This window comes from Schistocerca gregaria, chromosome 10, assembly GCF_023897955.1.
Source record: "Schistocerca gregaria isolate iqSchGreg1 chromosome 10, iqSchGreg1.2, whole genome shotgun sequence".
NCBI classification, from domain to species: domain Eukaryota; kingdom Metazoa; phylum Arthropoda; class Insecta; order Orthoptera; family Acrididae; genus Schistocerca; species Schistocerca gregaria.
Window position 1 is genome coordinate 166,717,739 of NC_064929.1, and position 24,450 is coordinate 166,742,188.

General features: G+C 43.9%; 1 protein-coding gene across 4 annotated transcripts in view; it reads right to left on the reverse strand.

Moving 5' to 3' along the window:
- Window positions 1-24,450, reverse strand: part of LOC126293357 (homeobox protein abdominal-A homolog) — a 360,937-nt gene that overhangs the window by 240,806 nt on the left and 95,681 nt on the right. The window lies entirely within an intron of this gene.

Below are 24,450 nucleotides of genomic sequence, written 5' to 3' on the forward strand. Positions count from 1 at the left end.
GTTTTATGAAAAAAAAGGAATTCTCTAATATCTATACACATATAAATTAAGTTCATCTCCACAGTTTCTGTTTAAATGTTTGGGCGAATGTCAGGAAGTACCATAGGGATTTTGATACGGTTTCCATTAATAGGCAGAATAATTCATTAGGTGGGTTTGTGCATACAAGATGTAACGGGTGTAAATTCAGGTATTTTTATATGTAGTAGCTTAATATGTACGCAGTCAATGTATTGATTGTTTCTCCTCTCCGTTGAACGTCTTTTCCACAAACAGGTCTTAACTTTATGATGGTTGAAACCCGTGTCTTCTCTTGCTGATTTGGGTTTTCCGAGATTTCCCTATATGGCTTCAAATAAATGCCGAGATGTTCCTTTATAGAGCACAGCCGACTTCCTTCCCCATCCTTCCCTAACCCGATGGGACAGGTGCCCTCGTTGTTAGGTATCCTCCCCCAAATAAACCAACCAACCGACTAACCAACCAATCTGGAGATACTTCAACAAGGGTAAATAAGCATGAAGGGCTTGCTCTTGCACATGTCTGGAGGTACTGCCGAACCTAAAAACATTCGACTTCTAACTAGCAAAACTGTTAGTCTGCAAATGACGTAAATACCTGCGTAATGTTTTTCAGTACACAGTCCTTAGACTCCAACAGAAATATCTGTATTTCTAACCTTTACAAGCCGAGTAATTTATAAATATTTCGTGCAAATGAATTTAAATCCCCGCCCCTGTGAAAGCGATATCTGTGATGTGTGACGTATCAGATATTAAGCTGATAACAACAGGTTTGATCGTACGGCATTAATGCTTAAGGAGTGTGAAGGGAAATGTGGGAGAATGTCACACAGACAAGTCGTCTGGCTGTAACAGCAAGAAGCCGCTGCAGATCACTAGTCCGACATAAATTGAAGTGCTACGGAGTGTTTCCTAAGGTATTTTTCTGGTGTGGAGCACTCTACGGAAATGAAATGTGGACAATAATACAAAGAGAAAAGAAGGTACTGAAAAGTCGTGGGACAGAAGAATTCTGAAGATCGAGTAACTAAGGGACTCATAATCGAATCGCGGAGAACAGAAATTTGTTGAACATCCGAAGGCATAGAGGAATAGTTACATTGGTGTTGGAGGCAGCAAAGGGAGGTAAAAACGGTAAATGGAGATCCAAGCGTCGACTGCAGTAAGCGGGTTCAAATGCCTGCAGGTTGCAGTACTTACGCAGAGGGGCAGAGGCTTGCTTAACACATGCTTGCTTGGACAGCTGCAACAAATCGAATTGAGGTTCACAACAACAATAACAATGTGGAATAAACAGGATCGGGACTGGATGCAGGGATCATTCGCTCATGGCTATTTCCTTCCTTATGGTCATCTACCGAAACTATAGTTTGTAACTATTGACACAAACGTCGACTGGCCCTTTCCTTTAGCAACAATCTTCTTTGGAAAATTTCGTCACTAAGATTCGCATCCTTCTATGGACCGTATCCCACGCCTCAAGAACTGCCGGGTGATGTACTGGTGGAATTACAATTGTAAGAGCACTTCGTGAGTCGTGCTTCGGTAGCTTAGTGGTTTTAGAGCACTTTCACGCCAAAAGCAAAGGTCCCAGGTGCGAATCCCATTCCGACACACAGTTTTAATCTGCCAGGAAGCTTCACTAAAGGATGTTTCACATGCGGTGCAAGCCCTTGCCTAACATTGCGTGGGATACAATACCAGATACCCAACTAAACGAGCTAGGATTGAACTCGAATAGAAGTATGAGAAAATCGCTGCGCCACTTAAAACTTTATACTGGTGTGCAAGCAACATCTCCACTCGGAGCAGCGAATTATTTCATCATTATCGGTTACGTTACACTCTTGAGGGCTTAAGCATTTCGACAGAAAGCGCTCCCAGTGGGTGGAGAGTGAAGACCAACTGCAGCGAAAGGCTTGTGTTCTGGACACATTCTAATACAATCTTTGAAATTTTGGGGGTATCAAGGGTGAAACACAGGTAGTTGAAAGTTATCTACAACGTTTACAGATACGAAACAGGAGTTATAAGAATCGAAGGGATGGGTAGCAGTAAGTGAGAAGGGAATGAGACTTGGTTATAGTCTGTCCTTTCTGTTATTCCATCTGTACATTGAGCAGGCAGCAAAGGAAACCGAGGAGATATTTAGAAAGTGGAAAAGGAATTAAAGTTCACGGAGAAAGAAAACGTTTATTGAGTTTGCCGCGGAAATTGATTCCGTTCAGGGATGGCAGTGGTTAACAAGAGCAGTTGAAAGCAGTGGATACTGTCTTGCTGAGAGGTTACAGGATGGGCACCAACAGAAATTAAAAAAGTAATGGAATAGAGTCCAATGAAATCAGCCGATACTGTTATAATCAGAACAGGAAATGAGATACTGAAAGTAGTAGATGAAGTCTGATATTTGGATGGCAAAATTATCGGCAATGACAGAAGTAGACAGGATATAAAATGCAGAGTGGCAGTAACAAGAAAATCTTTTCTGAGAAAGAGCTATTTGGAAAATTCAAATATAAATTTAAGTGTTAGGAACTCTTTTCTGAAAGTGTTTCTCTGAAGTGTAGCCTTGTTCAGAAGTGAAACAATGCGCCACTGACAGTTCAGTCATGAAGAGAATAGAAGCTTCTGAAATGTGGTGCTACAGGATAATGCTGAAGATTATATGAGTAGATTGAATAACTAATAAGGAGGTAATGACTCGATTTGGGGAGAAAAGACACGTGTGGAACAAGCTGAACAAAGGTATCGGTGAATACAATACATCTTGAGGCATCAAGGAATCGTCAGTTTACAGACTGCAAGTTTGGCGGGTAAAAATTGTTTATAGAGACGGAAGCAGGTTCAAATGGATTGTAAGTTTCACAAGTTACACAGAGGCGGACAGATCTGCATAAGATAGAGTCTATTCTTCTTTACGTAATAAACGTAACTTACATCCATGTATAAAAGTGCAGACATTTTTATGAACACACAACAGTATGATGTTTGTCTTTTCTTCATCCAAAAGTCTTCCTGCAAACTTATCACATAATTTACTACCTGATGATTTCTACAGGATCGTAACTGTATCACTAAGTGGACTATGCCTGTCATATACGCAAAACATTTTCCATCCACGTGTGCACGCTTCCCATGAAATATTAGCATTAACGACTTGCTCTTGCGACATGCACTTTTAGGTACTAACCAACCTAAAAACATTCTACTTGGCTCCAAAATGTCTCTGAGCACTATGGGACTTAACATCTGAGGTCATCAGTCCCCTAGAACGTAGAACTACTTAAACCTAACTAACCTAAGGACATCACACACATCCATGCCCCAGGCAGGATTCGAACCTGCGACCGAAAAACATTCTACTCACAGTACCTATAATTATTAGTCGGTCGACGAATAAATGCTGATATTATGTTGTTCAATACACTATTCTCAGTCACCAACAGAAATGTCTGCAGTTACATCTGCTATCCTCCCCCCCCCCTTCCCCCCCATGAACCATGGACCTTGCCGTCGGTGGGGAGGCTTGCGTGCCTGAACAATGCAGATCGCCGTACCGTAGGTGCAACCACAATGGGTATCTGTTGAGAGGCCAGACAAACATGTGGTTCCTGAAGAGGGGCAGCAGCCTTTTCAGCAGTTGCAGGGGGCAACAGTTTGGGTGACTGACTGATCTGGCCTTGTAACACTAACCAAAACGGCTTTGCTGTGCTGATACTGCGAACGGCTGACAGCAAGGGGAAACTACAAAATGAATTTTTCCCGACGGTATGCAGCTTTACTGCATGGAGAGCTGCATCAAACCAGTCTCTGGACTAAAGACAACAACAACAACAACAACAACAAAAACAACAACTGATTATATATATATATATATATATATATAAAATGGGTTGCCGGAGTCATCCAAAACAAATACTGCTCAGCATGTCTATCACGTCCCACCTCATATAAAAGGAACTTCTTTTGCATTACATGCAAAAGTGCAATTTTGCGTTATTATTCGATAGAGCCGCCCTAAATTAGCCTAGTGTGATATTTGTTTTATCGGTATGTTTCAAAAGGGAGAGAAAAATACGAAAAATAAGGATTACTGCAGCAGCGACTGAGCAGTGCTGCTGCACAGTGGTAGAAGTCAATGTGGGGCAGGGAACAATGATTATTCTTCCTGTTCTACTGTCCCTTTTAATACATACTCATAAAACGAATATCGCACTAGGCTACAAGAAAAACTTACTCGCAACTCAATGCGACTTAATAACGTTGGTTCCATTACAAAATGTAAGAAATGGCAGCTACTTTATCATTTTCGTATTGCTATTCAACAGCGAAAGCTTGAAAGTTTTCACAGCCCCTTCTGGATAAGAAAATAACGACTTCCATCGTTCACGGAAGCTCCATTCCTTCCAGCGTCTTGAGAGTTACAAGGTGAAAAATAACGAAAGAAATGACGTATTTCATTTAGGGCTAGCCTATCAAGGACTTCTGAATTCAATAGAGCAGGCTGGAATCTCAGCTCAAAAATTCTTAATGGTTTCTAAGAATAAGATCTTAAGAATTCCAGACAATTCTACCAGCAGTCGCAAGAGGCGACCATAAACTTAGCACATATGTAAACTATATATAATGACAGTAGGGTTATAGTTTACATTTTCCTTTCTGTTTTTCAGTAAATGGTAATAATCATTCTGCTTTTTGTACGGTCTCAAATAGTTCACCCAGATTACAAAAAGTAACTAATTTCATTATCGCTACAGTTCTTTAGTGCAACTGATAGTAGCCTACATTCTGTTAATATTTAACACAAAGACGTAAGATTTTTTTTTCAGGTTTCAGGATGATGACGGGAGCTGAAAGTGGAAGACAAAACGACGATGTAACACACCATGAAGAATACGAATGTCGTGAGGAAGAAGGATCCCTGACTTAGCTATCTACGAAAGAATCAACACTGCTACTGAAAAGATGAAAAGAAGTTTCAGGTAATTACTGTACTTAACTAAAACGTTCATTGGCTGAATATGTCCAGAATAAGCTTTAGAATCGTCTATACAATGGTAAATCTGCCTATATTTCGCTAAAGAAATTCTGATAAGGGAATTTTCAGTGATCTGTATCCCCTCGCTCTTGGCTCCATGGTATATTTGTTCTAAATTTGTTTACGTCCTAGTTCAAAATTTGAAAAAAATTAAATACTCAATAAATTACGCTGATGAACAAAACTGGTCATTTCATTTCGTGTCAGTTAATTTTGTTTGAGCATAATTTGTAGAACTGTTTAGAAGGCAATTAAAGTGTTGTGGTGTTGATCAAACATTCTGAAGGGACAAATAGTTATTGCTTTGTTTTATGTCCTAGTGTTTAATGCGGTGCAGTGTGGCGTTGACATCAAACTCTTTGTTGCTTACTCGCGATTTCTTCCACTTTCCGCCGACTCTCTCAACACTATCATTCAGCCGGTCGCGGTGGTGTCGCGGTTCTAGGCGCTCAGTCCGGAACCGCGCGACTGCTACGGTCGCAGGTTCGAATCCTGCCTCGGGCATGGATGTGTGTGATGTCCTTAGGTTAAGAAGGTTTAATTAGTTCTAAGTTCTAGGCGACTGATGACCACAGATGTTAAGTCGCATAGTGCTCAGAGCCATTTGAACCACTAGCATTCGAAGAACCGACCACCTTTGCCTTTTTCGACATCTGCGTATCCAGGTGCCCAGCCATAACCAATTGGGGAGTGTCAACGATTCCTATGCCAGTGACTTTCCTCACTTGCGACCCATATCATCAACAGAATTATGCCCCATTCGTCTCTTCTCCGATTATACACGATCTCCCAGAAATTTTGCAACCAAATAGGAGGGGTTGTAGACGTTTTCTTGAGGAGGAAGTCGAGGAAAGAAACCCATGTCTGCAAACGTCAGCTAACGACCCTACGGTGCGTCAAAGTAATAGGCGCTGGCGCCTAATGGTAGGCTACACCTTGGGCAGCAAATGAGACTTCGTATGCTGACGGACTGTAGGCAGAAAGTCACACAATGTTGTTTGTTATTCAGTAATCGTGACTGACTGCCACGATCGCCTGCAGAGAAGATGAAGCTGCAGTGTAGACACGCCTTGTCTCCTACGGACTCACTGTTGCCTCATTGGGTGACGCTTTTGGACTCAGCTTTCTATCTGTAGTTTATTTTTCTCCTCTATACCGAAGAACATAGAAGATTTTAGAGAGTTCCAGAAGAAAAATATATTGAGCTGGAAACCTGTGTACAAAACAGTCATCCAGCAACGCAATAAAGTATCACATTTATAGGACACAAGGCTAGCTCCTTCATCTCCACTGGGGTTCTTGGCAATCCGTCCCGATCACTGAACAAGAAACAACACTGCGAGAAGTCTCGCCTACGGTCCGTCATCGTAAAAAGTAATGTTTGTTACCTAGCGGCAGGCGTCGGCGCCTGTAATTTCGACGCTCTGTAAGGACGTTGGATGACGTTTCTGAATGTGCGTTGTTATCCTAGATTTGTTCCTCAAGATTTGTCACATTTCTGGGACATCCTGTACAGTTCCCTCAGCACGTCAGTATCTGCAGTGGGCGTTCAATTGGTGGCAAGCATTGTGCTTAATGTTGTGGTTGATCAGCGTGTGTGTGTGTGTGTGTGTTTGTGTGTGTGTGTGTGTGTGTGTGTGTGTGTGTGTGTGTGTGTGTGCGCGTGTGTGACAGGAACATAAGAGGACCGAAAATGGAACCCTGTGGCGTACTATCCTGGGTTTCTCCAAATTACAAGTGCCAAATGCTGATTGGCCGACGAGGACCTTATACAACTTCTTTGTGTCGTGCAAACGAGATAAATTCTGTGAACCAGCTGTGTCTACTAATCTAATGTGTTATGGTTGAGTGACTGCGCTCCCGATCACGAATTTCATAATTTTAGTGTGTTAGCAACGTGATGGTGGTATGACGCCACTAAGGCGAGACTCCGCCGCTCCTCCCACTCGGGGCGGGGGGTCAGGAAGTTTTGGTGTGCAGCGAGGCCGGTTTGTTTGTGCTGGCCGCTCCACACAGGACGCAGAGAAGACAGCCAGCAGCGGCCGTCGCCCTAATTGGACAGACGGGACCGCTCGCCGTGGGACAATCGAGAGCCTTCAGCCGGTGGCCGACCACAACCCTCCCCTACCTTCCTGCTCAAAGCTCCCATTTTTTCTCAGAGGGCTGCTCCATCACTTGCTCGGATATAGTTAAGTAGTGTGTTGTTAGTGCAGGCCGGACCGCTTTTACTCTCACGAGCAATTGGATTAGATGTAGCTGCTGAGTTGAAGAGGGGAAGAGAGATGCGGAGACCCGGAGAGGGGAGGGTTGTAGGACGCAGGAGTCGGACAGCGAGTGCGACGCCACACGCTCTAAGGTCGGCGGAATTTAAAATTTCACTGGAATGATTAATGGTCAGTAAGCCTCCGACGCCATGTATAATACAGAATCTTGAGTTTACTAATGAACTGCATCTGTCTACAACTACATGATTACTGTACAGATCATACTTAAGTTGCTGGCAGACTATTTCTCCACCGTTCCATTCAAGTGAGAACAGTAAACACGACCCCTTTCCGTGGGAGCTCTCTTATTTTGTTACGATGGTCATTTCTCCCTACATAGGCGAGAGTCAACAACATACGGGCAAATCTGGAGACTGAAACTTCGTGAAATGGTCTCGCCGTAATTAGAAACGCCTTTGTTTGAATGATTGTCATCGCAACTCATTTATATTGGTGAGACTCTCTCGCCTATACGATAACACCCAATGAGCTGCTCCCACTTTCTTCTATGTCCATCGTCAGTCCTATCTGGTAAGGATCTCGTTCTACGCAGAAATGCTCCAGAAGAGTACGGTCAAGTGTAGAGCAGAGAACTGCACGCGGTGATTTTAGCATATCTGATGCTAGTAGGAATCTTCGCCACACCGTGTATGCGACGACTCCAATTTAATTTTTTCGTAACATTAATTCATAGATATTTAGCTGACAGTCTTTAAATTTGTGCCAATTACCGTGTAACCAAAATTTAAGCGGTATTTTTAGCTCTCATGTGGCAGGCTTCACACTTTTTATTGCTCATGGCCAGTTGCCACTTTTTGCGCCTTTCAGATCCCTTGTATAAATCATTTAGCAATTCATTTCTAGTTCCTCAAGTCCTCACTAGACGATGGACGACCGTACTCTCTGCAAATAATCTCAGAGTGCTTGCTCAGATTTTCTCCTAAATTCCGTTCGTATATACACTCCTGGAAACTGAAATAAGAACACCGTGAATTCATTGTCCCAGGAAGGGGAAACTTTATTGACACATTCCTGGGGTCAGATACATCACATGATAACACTGACAGAACCACAGGCACATAGACACAGGCAACAGAGCATGCACAATGTCGGCACTAGTACAGTGTATATCCACCTTTCGCAGCAATGCAAGCTGCTATTCTCCCATGGAGACGATCGTAGAGATGCTGGATGTAGTCCTGTGGAACGTCTTGCCATGCCATTTCCACCTGGCACCTCAGTTGGACCAGCGTTCGTGCTGGACGTGCAGACCGCGTGAGACGACGCTTCATCCAGTCCCAAACATGCTCAATGGGGGACAGATCCGGAGATCTTGGTGGCCAGGGTAGTTGACTTACACCTGCTAGAGCACGTTGGGTGACACGGGATACATGCGGACGTGCATTGTCCTGTTGGAACAGCAAGTTCCCTTGCCGGTCTAGGAATGGTAGAACGATGGGTTCGATGACGGTTTGGATGTACCGTGCACTATTCAGTGTCCCCTCGACGATCACCAGAGGTGTACGGCCAGTGTAGGAGATCGCTCCCCACACCATGATGCCGGGTGTTGGCCCTGTGTGCCTCGGTCGTATGCAGTCCTGATTGTGGCGCTCACCTGCACGGCGCCAAACACGCATACGACCATCATTGGCACCAAGGCAGAAGCGACTCTCATTGCTGAAGACGACACGTCTCCGTTCGTCCCTCCATTCACGCCTGTCGTGACACCACTGGAGGCGGCCTGCACGATGTTGGGGCGTGAGCGGAAGACGGCCTAACGGTGTGCGGGACCGTATCCCAGCTTCATGGAGACGGTTGCGAATGGTCCTCGCCGATACCCCAGGAGCAACAGTGTCCCTAATTTGCTGAAAAGTGGCGGTGCGGTCCCCTACGGCACTGCGTAGGATCCTACTGTCTTGGCGTGCATCCGTGCGTCGCTGCGGTCCGGTCCCAGGTCGACGGGCACGTGCACCTTCCGCCGACCACTGGCGACAACATCGATGTACTGTGGAGACCTCACGCCCCACGTGTTGAGCAATTCGGCGGTACGTCCACCCAGCCTCCCGCATGCCCACTATACGCCCTCGCTCAAAGTCCGTCAACTGCACATACGGTTCACGTCCACGCTGTCGCGGCATGCTACCAGTGTTAAAGACTGCAATGGAGCTCCGTATGCCACGGCAAACTGGCTGACACTGACGGCGGCGGTGCACAAATGCTGCGCAGCTAGCGCCATTCGACGGCCAACACCGCGGTTCCTGGTGTGTCCGCTGTGCCGTGCGTGTGATCATTGCTTGTACAGCCCTCTCGCAGTGTCCGGAGCAAGTGTGGTGGGTCTGACACACCAGTGTCAATGTGTTCTTTTTTCCATTTCCAGGAGTGTATTATTAAGAAGATTAGAGGGCCTATGACACTTCCTTGGGAACTCTGTATATCACTTTTGATCCACTGTAAGGGTTCCAGTCACTTAGTACTAACTGCGAACTTCCCGAAGGGAAATCACGAATGCAGTATCAAAAGTGGGCGAACTATTTGACTAGAATCCGCTTGTGAGGAACGGTGTCAAAAGCCTTCTGAAGGTCTGAAAATATGTTATCAACTAGAGATACTCTGAAGATACCTCATTTTTATTATTAACTTTTATCTATGACGCGAGGGTAGGCGAGACAAAATAGCCAGTGATGAGTATAGAGGTACTTTCGCATTATTTTTCCGGGTCGTTGTTCCCTTTCATTATGAAGTCAGTAATTTTCACCATATGGCGATTCATCTTAAAAGGAAGCCGTTTGTGGCAGACTGAAAGGTGCTTCGCGCGTGGATACACCAGAATGCCGGCTTGTGCAATTACAAGACGTCAGTATCTGGTAGCCAAATGGGTCTGGGAAGTCTTCCCAAAGATTGTGAAATGATTTCCGTTTGGTTGTAAAAGGTAGCATCTCACAGGACAGTTGGCTGTTTCGTTTGAATCAGGAGGTTTTAAACAGTATCTGAAGTTAGCGGTCATTCTCAGTTTGCTGGTTGGTCTCTTACAAACAACACACGCCTTCCGCAGTTAGAACACTTCACCTCCAGACCACACGAACCTGAAGGCCCCACGTTACAGTAATTTACCTGACTACACTGTCAGGAAAGGCGGCCGGTTTTGTCGAACAACACAGTTTCAGTTTTACTGCTTCCGTATCGCGACGACTAGATACAACAGAATTACGATGATAACTTGCGATTACGATCGCTTCGGACAGCGGAAGCCTCTGTGCCGCCGCGAATGTAATCGTCGTCGTTTCACTGGAGTATACAGATCTCTCCCTTTAACCCACAAATTGTAAAGTTTGATTTCTATATTCACGTATGTTCCATGATTTATTGTGTGTGATTTGTCTTTGTTGGCCGTTCGCCGTCTGTTGGTCCGTTAACCAATGATTCTCTACAGTAACAGCACCTGGCACTCACTGCCTTGCTTTCTTGTTTATTGCATGTGTGAGACTTTTTGTAAATGTATTTAGATGAAACCACACAGGATGTTTAAGAACTAGTGTGACATATTCCTACACGAGTTAGTGTTGGTTAAAACTAGAAGAGTTCGGGGCGTTGGCAGTGTTACTGTTTCATTTCACTGCACATGTCTGAATGGTGGTAATTTGCAGAACACTTCGAGTCCTCCCTCGGGCGTGGGTGTGTGTCTGTTGTCCGTAGCGTAAGTTAGTTTGATGCAGGTTAAGTAGTGTGTGTAAGCTTAGGGACCAATGACATAAGCAGTTTGGTCCCATAAGATCTTACCACAAAATTAACATTTTTTTTACCAGTAGGACAATGCAACGTGTCATACATCTCAAAATGTACGCGCGTGGTTCGAAAAGCAGTAGGATGAGTCTATGCCCTTCTGACTACCTGACTCCACAGATTAAAAACCTGTCGAGAATATGTGGAACCACCTCGATCGTGCGGTAGTCACGCACTCTCAAACGAGAAACCTAACACAGGTGACCACAACACTGTGTGGCTGCACATCCCTGTCAGGGATGTATCTTCCCGAACCGCAATGTCTCTCTTCCTGCAAGTCTGTGCTGCAAAATGTGGTTATTCCGATTTTGACAGGTGATCACATTAATGTGACTGGACCAGGGGTACATCCATCTGCAAAAATGTTCAGCACGTTACTCCGGCAACTTGCAGATACTGGACCATTCGCAGTAAGAACAACAGTCCGCTGTAGGCCTCGCATAGATGAGATGGAAGAGTGTTTTGCTACATGTAGAACATAATCCTGAAAAAAAAAGCGTGCAGAATTTGTGTTCCCTTAGGCGTCAACCATACTCTTGCATGCTCAGTTCTACACGAGCCGATGCGTTACCTGTATTATATGCGCTCTTAATCCAGCAGACCAAGGTGTTCCATTACAGTTCTGCCAATGGCTTGTGAAAGCTCTGCAGACCACAGCCTATACTGTTATTACAGATGAGGCTCGATTCACAAGAGACAGCATACAAAATTACCACACAACCCAAGTGTGGGCAGACGTGAATCCTTCAGCAATTATGGAGGTGAGCATCAGAATCGGCTCTCTATCAACGTAGGGGCAGGAATTGTAGGTGACAGATTCATAGCGCCATGCACTTTACCGAACGGGTTCTGTGTATCACCGATTTCTGCACCATGAATTACCCTTGCACAGACTGTGGTTTATGCACGACGGAGAGTCACCCCCGTCTCTACTGATCCTGCAAGAGTAGTTCGTCGCAACGTTTCGCTGACGATGGATTAGTCGAAGAGGTCCGACAGCATGGCGTCCCCGATCGTAGGACCTGAATCTGTTTCAATCTGTGGCTGTACGGACATTTTGTATGCAGGCTGTTTAGGTTTTTATGTTGGTAACGTCACGTAGTGCTCTGTAAGAAAATCACTGGCTGTGCTGTTTGCAGTCTGTGGCTGGTTGGCACTGTTGGAATATTATCTATTGTAGTGTTGGGCAGTTGGATGTGAACAGCGCGTAGCGTTGGAGGTGAGCCGCCAGCAGTGGTGGATGTGGGGAGAGAGACGCCAGAGTTTTGAGACCTGACGATCTGAACGTGTGTCTGCCATAAAAACTAAATTTGTAAAACTTGATGTTATGAACTGATTATATATATTATGATTTTATTAAGTTAAATACATTGTTTGTTCTCTATCAAAATCTTTCATTTGCTAACTATGCCTATCAGTAGTTAGTGCCTTCCGTAGTTTGAATCTTTTATTTATCTGGCAGTATTGGCGCTCGCTGTATTGCAGTAGTTCGAGTAACGAAGATTTTTGTGAGGTAAGTGATTCATGAAAAGTATAGGTTATTGTTAGTCAGGGCCATTCTTTCGTGGGGCTTATTGAAAGTCAGATTTCGTTGAGCTAAAAATATTGTGTGGCAGTTTAGTGATGATCAGAATAAGTAAAGAGAGAAACGTCTGAATATATTCAGGTTTGCTCAGCGGTTTGAAAACCAAATAACGTAAGGGGTTTACCAGCACAGTAATTTATAATTTTCCAAAGGGGACGCTACAATTTGAAGACTTAGTGCATTTCAAACACATCGACAGTCAGCAGACGTTACAGGAGCGCGTCACCAATGCATGTGGTGCAATCCAAATGGAGCCTGGTGTGTTTAAAAAGAGTGCGCGATTCACTGCGAAGGACTGAAGGATGTGTCAGGAAGCGAGGTAACTACATGCAGCACTGCCTATGGTGTCTGGAGAACAGATTGGCCCATATCTCAGCAGGTACTGCTTTACGTACGTGTCAGTATAGCACTTCTAGCTTTGACCAGTACTACCTCCTATGGGAATAAGTGCACCGTTTTCTAAACTTCCTGTATACGTGTGTAATTGAGTCTTCAGTCCATTTTCATTCAAGAAGAGTTGCGCTCCTCCTCTTTGTCCTTCATTTTAATCACACAGGCACTGAGCATATTACGTGAAAAGTGTGCGGTGAGTAATTGAATTGGGAATAACCGATAATGCTTAGATAAACTTCCACTAGAGACACTGTATAGGTGACAGCAGCAGGTCACAGCACATCGAGTTACTGAATCATTGAGCATCAGGAACCATCGTCACCGACAAGTGTATGAGCACGAGGCACACGGCACAGGGCTACCCCTAAGTACCTCCAGGATTTCAGGAGATGACTGCGAAAAGGCTACAAAATATACAGAAAACAGACACACGTCAATGGATAGGGCATCTTTTCAAGGATTCGACTCAATTTACAGGTGGTCTCTACGGGCTCCGTTTGTGATGCGGGAAAGGTCAATATGTGCGTCTGTTTCATTGCCACGAAATGTATAGGAAGGCGCGACAGCAACCCGCTTTGCACGTCTGCTCTTTAGGTCGCCTATCTACAGGGCGAACTAATTCGATGTGACAGTTGCGGAGCGCATAATTTGTGTGTTCTGATACACCAGCACTTACTACGACTAACTCCACGGTGTGTATTACAAATCTAAACGGGAGGATATTCCTGTAATTAATGTGCATCATTTTTCTGTAGGTCTTCCACTTCGCTTATGAACCCCAGAGGTACTTATGAGTAACCTTGTGTAGCCAATGACATGTGGTCATCGAGAACGGAAGCTAAAAACTTGCGATTGGCGGAAGACATAGGTAGGAACGAGTATGTTGAAAACGGTGTGGGATGCACTGATCCATTAAAACAGGGCCCCGTTTAAGCCAGTGCTGCAATTATTCTCAGGTGCGGTATTTATACTTGTGATAGAGTAGGTTTGCTCAGGAGAGTCACACAGTTGAGACAGAGTCCGGAAACAGTCATTTCCCTCCCTCCGTTTCAACACAAAACTGCCCAGGGTCTGTGTTACAGGCCGCCAGAAAACTATTGCTTTAATACTGTAAATGTCACCGTCAGCATTGTCGTGTCTCGTAGCTGACGTTTATAGCCACCATTTCCTTTTATTTTGCATGCACAGTACCGGTTCCGAAGTGGCTAATTCTAGTGAAACGTGCGAGCAGACATCACATCCGCAGTGTCAGCAAGAAAGGACGTCGGCGAATATTTACCTGGACAGAAAGAAAGGTTTGTCGTGACAGAAAAAACACATTTCATGTATTGCATACACAGTTCGAGTATTAACAAACTGTTTATGCGGCAGGTGCTAATATCACGTGAACACGTAAATAAACAAGAAGAGAAGCATAACTATTTTGTCTGTGAAGAAGTGCATCATGAGGACAGAGACTGGTAAGTGATTCTAAATGAAGTAGTATTCTGTTATAGCCGTTTGTTTATTGTAATATCGAAACGCATAGGTGCGTGACAATGTACTGGCCGACGTACGAAGCTGTTTTACTTACGCAAGAAAAAGCGTTGCTGTTGCATAAAAACATCTCTATTTTCACTATTTGTTGTGAAGACAAACGCGTTTGTATAGAACTGGACCGGTTATATACCTGAATCTGTCATTTAATCAAGTAACAACAAATAATAGAAGGTACCGTTTTGAAACTAACAAAAATCATAAATATTCACTACAAAATCCTTAGTAAGTTTGTACATTACAGTTCTTGATTGGCTACAGTTCTGTTGGAGCTGACGTTCATGGGTAGTCATTTGGGCAAGTTTGCAAAGGAGGAAGCATAAGGTACTACTTAACGTGGAATCCGAACCACGTTGTTTTGTGATAAGTTTAACCATTTAACAAAGAACAGTGGAGATCTGTGTGTGCGTAAGTTGCGCAAAATGCTATATGACCAGGAAGGTATCGATGCGGAAATTTTGGCTTCAGTATCTGAAACAGCGTCACTAAGCTAATATATAGAGAACCATAATTATTTCGTCCGTTAATGACAGCATCACGATGACTCACTCATAATTGAATAAATTACTCCGAAAGTATCATTGTGCTGAAGAAGTGAGTCGGTTTGATACGCTAACATCTGTAGATACTAAAAATTGAAGTTCTCAGTCGTGGATTGTGTTTGCACGTGAAGGCTAATCTCAGGGATTTTGATTCAGGACACAGGTTCGATTCGCAGTAGTGCCAGGGCGTTTTCTTTTCCGGGAGGACTGAACCGAGTCTCACTCAGCCAAGTGATCCCAGCTGAGGACCTGCCTGGTTCAAAGGCAGCGGCTCCGGGGAAGAAATAAAAAATAAAGTGTCTGTAGCTAGGGCCACCGTCAGGTAGACCGCTCGCCTGGTACAAGTCTTGTTACTTGACACCGCTTCAGCGATGTTGAGAAAACTACTCTTCCGACTGAAGGCTAGCATAACATCATTCTCAATCTGTAACAATCGATCACTGAACTTTACGTAAATAAAACACTAATCTATGCTGAGGACTCACCCACAGCTCCGAAGTCGGGACGGCCGTTTGCGTGGCCTTGTGACGTTACTCGCAAAACCTTCTCTCCCGTCCCCCTTCTCTTTTCTGCCCCCCTCCGCCCCTCTTCCACGGTCCTTTGTTTGTTTGCTTACGTTGCGTGCCGCATCCCGGACCCACGCGTCGCCGCGTATACTCCGCGTGCGGTTGACGCAAGCCTAATGGGAGCTACGAGGTGTCTGTCCCAAAGTGGCGACAAGAACTGTGCAAACATTTTGGCGCTGTTCGCCGCGCAACTGCTGTAAGTGGAGGCTAAAGGCTTAACTTTATGATTAAGTAGTGTTTAAAAGAGTGTGTAGGACGACGTAATGTGCAATCAGATGTTCTAAATCCTGGCTTGTGCTATGTGCAGTTTGAAATTAGAAAAACATTATTTGCTTTAGTCTCTACTTGACTTTCATTTTGTCTAATGAGTAGCGGATTTGGAACGAAATACCATTATCAGGCTGATTTAAATGGCCCTACATTCTCCGACTAGAGCTATTCTTGCAGAATTTAAACCTATTATCCCCGACAAGGTCTTAAGCCGCACTCCTACGGGACGAGAGAGCTAACGTTAACGGGGGCATGGACGGTACATCACAAAACACCGCCGACGGCACACAGGACGAGAATGTTAACGTTATCTGCAGTCTCAGCGCTCTCCAGCGTCCTTTGTCGCCTTTATTTGGCTCGCAAACCACGCTGTTTCTTTACGAAAATGGACGCGCGTAAAATAGTTGCGTTAACTCTGTTCGTCATTGTCGCTGAAGAGCAGAGAAATTGCGATGAAGATTTTGAATCCGTCGATGGGTTTTACAGCGAATTATTGGTACAGAAACGCTAGATAGCGCTGTACAACTATCAGAGATACATATTAGTAGAAGTTACTCCTTACCCCAACTCAGCCGGCCGGGGTGGCCGAGCGGTTCTAGGCGCTACAGTCTGGAACCACGCGACCGCTACGGTCGCAGGTTCGAATCCTGCCTCGGGCATGGATGTGTGTAATGTACTTAGGTTAGTTAGTTTTAAGTAGTTCTAAGTTCTAGGGGACTGATGACCACAGCAGTTAAGTCCCATAGAGCTCAGAGCCATTTTTTTACCCCAACTCAATTTTCATCCCATTTTCCTGTTACACTGAATGTACTAGGGCTATTCAGAAAGTAAGGTCCGATCAGTCGTGTAATGGAAACCACTGAGAAAATCAAAATTGTTTTACTTGCAACAGTTAGCAACACATCCCTGCATAGCCACTGCTCCGACTTAGGTATTTGTCATAGCATTGTACCAACTTTCCAATATCCTCTTTATAGGAGGCAGCCACCAGTGCTCTACGCTGTCTGTATTTCGTTGTCTGTGGCAAAATGTTGTCTTTAAGCTAGCGGTTCATGTGAGCAGAGATAGTGGGAGCCAGTTACTGGTTGAATTGTGGGTGATCGAACACTTCCTATCGAAAACGCTGAAGGAGGATCTTCATTGCCCCTGCAGAGTGCAGCCGAGAAACGATGAATAACGAAGCACTTGACACATATGTTGTGTGGGCTGCATAACATCAGGCAAAATCTCTCACTACGCCCTGACACTTGGCGGACGACACTGTTGTTCTAGGCCTCTTTGCGCGTTCACTATACACTCAGAGCTGAAAAGAACCATGTGACGCAATTGATGGGCATACTAAGAGACCTGCCCAACACATCTGTGCAAATCTTCTTCGGATTTTCACTACTGTTTCCATTTTGCGTCCAATTGGACCTTATTTTCTGAACAGCCCCCTTAGTTAAGGTACAGTGTCTAATATCAGTTAGCACATGCGTAACATCCATATTCTTGTTATTTTAGTGACTGCCAACGCACTACATTGTTTCATTAATTTTTTTACAATCGATATTCGTTTTGCAGTTTCACTCCAACTGAATTTTTGAAGCTGCTCACCATCAGTGAAAAAGGTATTTCTATCCGCAATATATAAACATGAATCGGTCCATGAACCCAGAGATGGAGTACATATTTTACAGAAAGTTTCATAACAGTACAGATGTCCAATGTGTCAACTTCCGTTTACTTTCAGAGACAGACTGGCAGCCACATTAAGATTTCTGGTCGCCGGGAGAACATTGCACTCGTTTGCCTTTGTAACAAGAATTACTTTTAATTGCCGGCCAGAATGGCCGAGGGGTTCTAGGCGCTACAGTGTGGAACCGCGTGACCGCTACGGTCGGAGGTTCGAATCCTGCCGCGGGCAAGGATGTGTGTGATGTCCTTAAGTTAGTTAGGTTTAAGTACACTACTTAAACCTAATTCTAGGGGACTGATTACCTCCGAAGTTAAGTCCCATAGTGCTCAGAGCCATTTGAACCATTTTTACTTTTAATAAATAACATTGACTTTTGAGATAATGGAAATGAAGTCTCATACTCCTTGACAGAGCGTAGGGGAACGATGCGGGAGCCCCGCTCCGCCGTACTACGCAAGGTCCTAGTGGAGGTGGTTTGCTGTTACCTTCCTCCGAACGTAATGGGGATGATGATGATGATGATGAAGACGACACAACAACACACGGTAACACACGGTAACACACGGTCATCTCGGGGCAAGTGAAAATCGCTGACCCGCCGGGAATCGAACCCGGGACCCCATGCTCAGGAAGCGAGAACGCTACCACGACGCCTCGAGCAGCGGACTTCGACATAATACTTTTATTAAATGAATAAGAAAAACTAAGCTGCAAAATTTGGAAGCAAGTGGACGAGAACCAGATTCTTTTCCCTTCACAACTCGTGAGCTCACGGCACTGTCAACTGCTCTAAGCCTCGGCACAGCAATGTGGTATTCCTATATGGCTTATATTCTGTACATACTACATCTACAAATGTTCGTTGATATTTAATATGCTAATCGTAAAAGAAATACGCCCTTTTGACAAATCATCATTTGCCGTAACACGGGAACGGCGTACTGTCGTAGCAGACCACCTATAACCTTAGAAACATCAGCTACAGGAAGCCTCTACCTCCCGACATATAGTGTATTCTAATTTTATTATAAAAAAATCGTAGCTGAAACGAAGCGTTTTTCCGAAAATTCAATTTTTCGATACTTTGAAACAGTTTGTATTCACATCACATACTCCATGAGAAAGAAAATCCACCAAATACGATGCTTAACATCATACAATACGGGGCTCGTGCGTTCTGCTTATGATATAAAACGATGTCGCATCTCACGGTCAATTTCGTCCCCAAGAGGCAAAAATCTGACACGTCAGAGCAGCGGGACGTGGGCTTCCACGCTGTAACGTCGCCAGTTCCTCGTCCACGTACGTTATGACGTCCCGTTTGAGTACGGCCTTACAATAGGCGCCACATTTACGGGGAGACTAGTATCTTGTGTGGTCAAACTACGTTTTTTAATTTTCATGGTTGCGTACTTCAGTCGGTAAAAACGGAACACCCACAACATCACTTCGTTGTTCGTCTGTCTCTCCGTCTGGACCCGTTTTTCTCAATAACAGGCAGAGATATAAAGTTGAAATTTATGTCAAATACGAAGGTCCACGGCCCATTTCGGCTGTAAAAAAAGCTTCTAAGTACCCAAGGTACGACAGTTTACGCACATTTTTTGTCACTCGCTGACTCAATCATCAAAGCGCAAGGATCAACTATCCATGTATATACACAATGAATGTTCCGTGGCACCCTCATAGGGTTATTTGGACACGCACTTTCACTTTTCTTTTAAGTTTCCGCCGTGTTGCAGGCTGAGTTTCAGCGGAGACAATATCTCTACCGTACGCCGAATGTTTGCTGATTTCTGTTTGACTCAAACCTTTTTCAAGCACAATGGACAGCCCAGTTAACGAATGGGAGCGCAGTTACTGTATGGAAGCGTTGTGACTCAGTCATGATCCAAATGTGGGTGGACAGTTGGTAACATAGAGTTTCTGACTACCAGACTTTACCCCACGTCATGAGTTACGTCCCAGATCTCTACTCAGCATCTCTTGGAGTAAGAGCACGTGACACTGGTAAAGATGAGAACAATAGGCTCGGAAAACCCATTGGCTCAAGAGCACTATATATGCATTGAGTTCGGTCTCGCGTTGTAGGCGCGCAGTCCGGAACCGTGCGACTGCTACGGTCGCAGGTTCGAATCCTGCCTCGGGCATGGATGTGTGTGATGTCCTTAGATTAGTTAGGTTTAAGTAGTTCTAAGTTCAAGGGGACTAATGACCACAGCAGTTGAGTCCCATAGTGGTCAGAGCCATTTGAATCATTTTTTTGCATTGAGTTCATCGTTTCCTTTCTTTTCCTTCATCACCACCACCACCATCATGATCTTCTTCATGACCGTCATAAATCTATAAGGAGAGATCGAAAAAAGTTTCCCTCTGACGACACCGCTGTAGCGTATATGCAACGCAGTGCGATTCTGTTTGGGGGTGAGTAAGCACACAGACATGTATGAAAGGAATTAATATGGCACTGTTTCGACGTACGATCAGTGAATCCAAATACGTGAACTATGGTGACGTTATCACCAAATGCGTCCAAATACGACTAACGTCGTGTTATTCTTTTCTTGCCTCCCGAAGGACAAACATCAGTTGACAGAGTGAAGAACGTCTATGGAGCACGATGCCTGTCGGAAACAACCGCTGTAAAATGATGCGCTAAATTCCGTGCTCGTCGACATTCGACACGAGACGCAGGTCGATCCTATATCGCTAATGTCGTAACGCAGAAGTTAACGCCAACTAAAGTGGGAGGCACTCTAGTATCCGCCCCATTACCCTGATCTCTCCCACGCAATTATCAATCCTTATCTCCCTTTAAAAAAAGCCTTGAAGGGGGGACGATTCCCTGGGACAAGGATGTGCAGCAGACAGTTACACATTTATTCACGCAGTAGTACACAGTGGTTTACCAAACGAGTTTCTTGAATCTCGTGTGCCGGTGGGACGATTGCCTCGATGTTCACGGCGATTTTCTTACCGGTTCAGGACTGTATGGCCTTCGAACGGAAACCTTTTGATCGTTCCTTATGCAACACGACAGCACAATCAGAGCTTCCTTCGATACTTCACGGTTACACAACCAACATGTCGAACAAATAAGAAGCCAGGACTACGTCTATTAGAGAGGCTTGCAGCAGGCAAGGACACTGCATTGATGCGTCATCCACAAGAGGTATCATGCGCCAAACAAGCTTTTTTTATAACGTTTGCTATTCCTTAGCTTGAGTCGCTTCTTCTAGAACTTCATAGCTTTCAAATTTTGCTATTTGGAGACGATATAAAATGGCAAGGAAAGCGTTTCTGAAGAAGAGAAATTTGTTAACGTCGAGTATAGATTTAAGTGCTAGGAAGTCTTTTCTTAAAGTATTTGCGTGGAGTATAGCCATGTCCGGAAGTGAAACCTGGACGATAAACAGTTTAGACAAGAAGAGAATAGAAGCTTTTGAAATGTAGTGCTACAGAGGATTGCTCAAGATTGGATGGGTAGATCACGTAAACTAATGAAGAGGTACTGAATAGAACTGAGAAGAAGAGGTATTTGTGGCATAGCTTGACTAGAAGAAGGAAACGGTTAGTATGACTCGTTCTGAGGCATCAAAGGATCATGAATTTAGTACTGGAGGGAAGCGTGGAGGGTAAAAGTCGTATAGGGAGAGCAAGAGATGAATACACTAAGCAGATTCTGAAGGATGTAGGATGCAGTGGTTACTCGCCTGATAAAGAGGCCTGCACAAGATAAGGTAGCATGGAGAGCTGCATCAAATCAGTGTTTGGACTGAAGAGCACAACAACAACAACAACAACAGTTTTTGAATAAATTACATTAGGTAATGAGACACTAAAATTACTAGGTGAATTTGTAATTTGGGCAGTAAAATAAGTGATAATGTCGAAAAAGAGAGGAATGAAACGTACAGTGGCTGTAGCAGGGAAAGTACTTCAGGAACAGGGGAATTTGTTAACAGCTAATATAAATTTAAGTGTTAGGAAGTTTTTGTACAGGTAGTTGTCGGAATGTAGTCTTAAACGGAAGAGAAACACATGCCGTAAGTAACTGAGACAAGAATAAAATCGTTGTGCTATAAATGAATGCTGAAAATTAGATTGGCATCGCGAGTGACTATTGAGGAGGTACTGAATCGAATTGGGGAAAAACGAAATTGACTAAAAGAAGGGATCAGTTGTTAAGAAACATCCTTAGGTTTGGTAAAGGCTGCAATTGAGGGAACTAAAAATTGTAATGGGAGGAGCCCAAAGGTTGAATACAATAAGTATTTTCAAACTGACAGTAAGATGAATAAATTATTCAGAGATGAAGTCTCTTGCAAAGGATACAGTAGCGTGGGGATCTTTACCAAACCAATCTTCGGACTGAAGTCCACAACTACAAACATCGTGATTTCCTAGAGAATCAGTTGTGCCCGCCGGCTCCGCATATTAGATATCTGGCTGCACTGAGATGGGTTATCTACACTGTTGCAGCAGCACCCTTTATGCTTAGAGATATGACGATAATTGATCTGTCGTTTAAGTTGGCAAGAAACCTTCCCCTCCCGCAAGACAGGGATACGGTGCTTTCATATTTATGACGAATAGCTGGAATACAATAACGATCGCCTCCCGACTCACCCATCCCTCATATTTCTGCTGACTTCGGTTCCCCCTGTTTCCTCCACGGCAGTTGGAACTGACAGTTCAATGAGTGCTTCGCCGGCTTGGCAGTGCACTTTCCGTCTGACATGTGCATAAACACTTGCACCGATAGCGCCGAGAGATGACTGAGCTATCGTAAAGAAAACTTTGCCAACTGTGCCCAGTTCTTGTAATGTCTCTTTTAGTGGCCGTCTCGCCGTGCATAACGTTTTCTGCATTGTGTATGACTGATATGTTAGCAGCTGCGCCACACCTGCTATCGGTACCAGCCGCGGTACCTCACAATAATAGCTCTCGAACCGCTTGTTATGCCGCTGCTGCAAGCAATGCTTATGGGCAAGTATTCAAACTGAAAGTTAATTCGTGCCGTCTGTATTGCCGCATCTGCAGACTAATGCATTTACGAATAGTTTTCACCATGTGATCTCGCAACCGTAATGCGGCAGGAAACCGCATATGAACTCATATTGCCCGCAATCGATTTTACTGCTACTTCTGTATTGCGTGTACTGATTTATAGGCAATTTTCTGGAAAAAATGATATCCTAGGACGGTCGATGTCTCATACTACACCCACAAAGTAACAGATTTTTTTTCTTAAACAGGTGTGACGTGATTCAGCTCGTCACTAAGCACGTTTTTTTAAAAAAACAGTAATTTTCCGAAGATGTGTCATTGCTGCAGGGATCAACAATGCACTGCGAAAGTTTCACCCCAGCCGGAAACTGCCGCCATCTCATCATCAAACCCACATAACATTTATAAACTAGAAGTGTAAAGCCACATGGAGATGAACCTGTCTGTTGCAAATACGGTCAACTTCTGTTCTAATATTATTTTCATTTTATTAACACAACTGAACGTAGTCAGTTAAATCAGGCAATGCTGAGGGTCTTAGATTAGAAAATTTGACACCAAAAGCAGTCGACGAGTTTTACTGGGCAGGCATACAAGTGATGATCGTCGAAGTAAAGAGAATATAACACTCAGACTGGCAATAGGAAGAAATGCGTTTCTGGAAAACAGACATTTATTAATAGTGAAGTGGTAGAAAGCATATTCTGGAGGTACCAAAAACCACCTGAATTCAGATCTATAGAGTCGAACCCATACAGTCTAAAATATTCGTTTCAGGCGTCTCTAGAGTTATGACGTGACATCTCCTGAACTGTGTCCGTAGCTCTTGGTCTAGTGGAAAGCGTTGCTGCCTCTGGATCACGGGGTTACGGGCTCGATTCCCGGCGGGTTGGGGATTTTCCCTGCGCGGGGACTGGGTGTTTGTGTTGTCCTCATCATTTTATCATTATTATTCATGACAGTGGCTAGACTGGATTGGTTAAAAAAATTGGACTGTGTAAAAATTGTGACTTTGCGCAGGCGCTGATGACTTCGCAGATGAGCGCCCAACAAATCAAACATTATCATCGTCATCATCCCAAATTGTACGACATACACGGACGTAATTCTACAGGTACATCGAGTGATTTCGTAATTTTGCGTGATATTCTACAGCCTTAAAATTGAGTGTTGGGGAGAGCGGTATATAATTCAGCGGTTAGCATGACAGCTTGACAAGCAGAAGGTTGTAGGTTAGAATCCCGCCAAGTCTTTAAAAATTTTAAATCATTATGTAAATGACTTTCATGAATATTTTATTCAACTGATAGGGTTAAATTTTTTTTTTTTTTTTTTTTTGTAAATTTCTGATCCTTTGCCACATCAGTTTCATCGCTCCACCTACTTTTTCATTAGCTCTTTTTGTTTCTTCCTATCATTCTATTTACATTTGGAATATTTGTGCTTGCAATTTTAATTATTTTTATATGTGACAATATCTAAACGTGTAAAAATTCCGATATATCGGTTAAAAAACAAAAGATGGTAATCGCCATACAAACATTTAAGACAAATTCCTGTACACTATGGACAAAATATCACAGATAAAGACTTAATGAAAAAAATGGGACAATAAATAAAATTATACTCAAGCAAAATGAGGTACAGAAATAATGAATGCAATAACATGGGCGAAAATTTAAGATGATCAAACGGAAGAAATTAAACCGAAATTAATCCAAAAAGAGAACTGAAACTACATTCACAAAGATTCCAAATAGGAAAA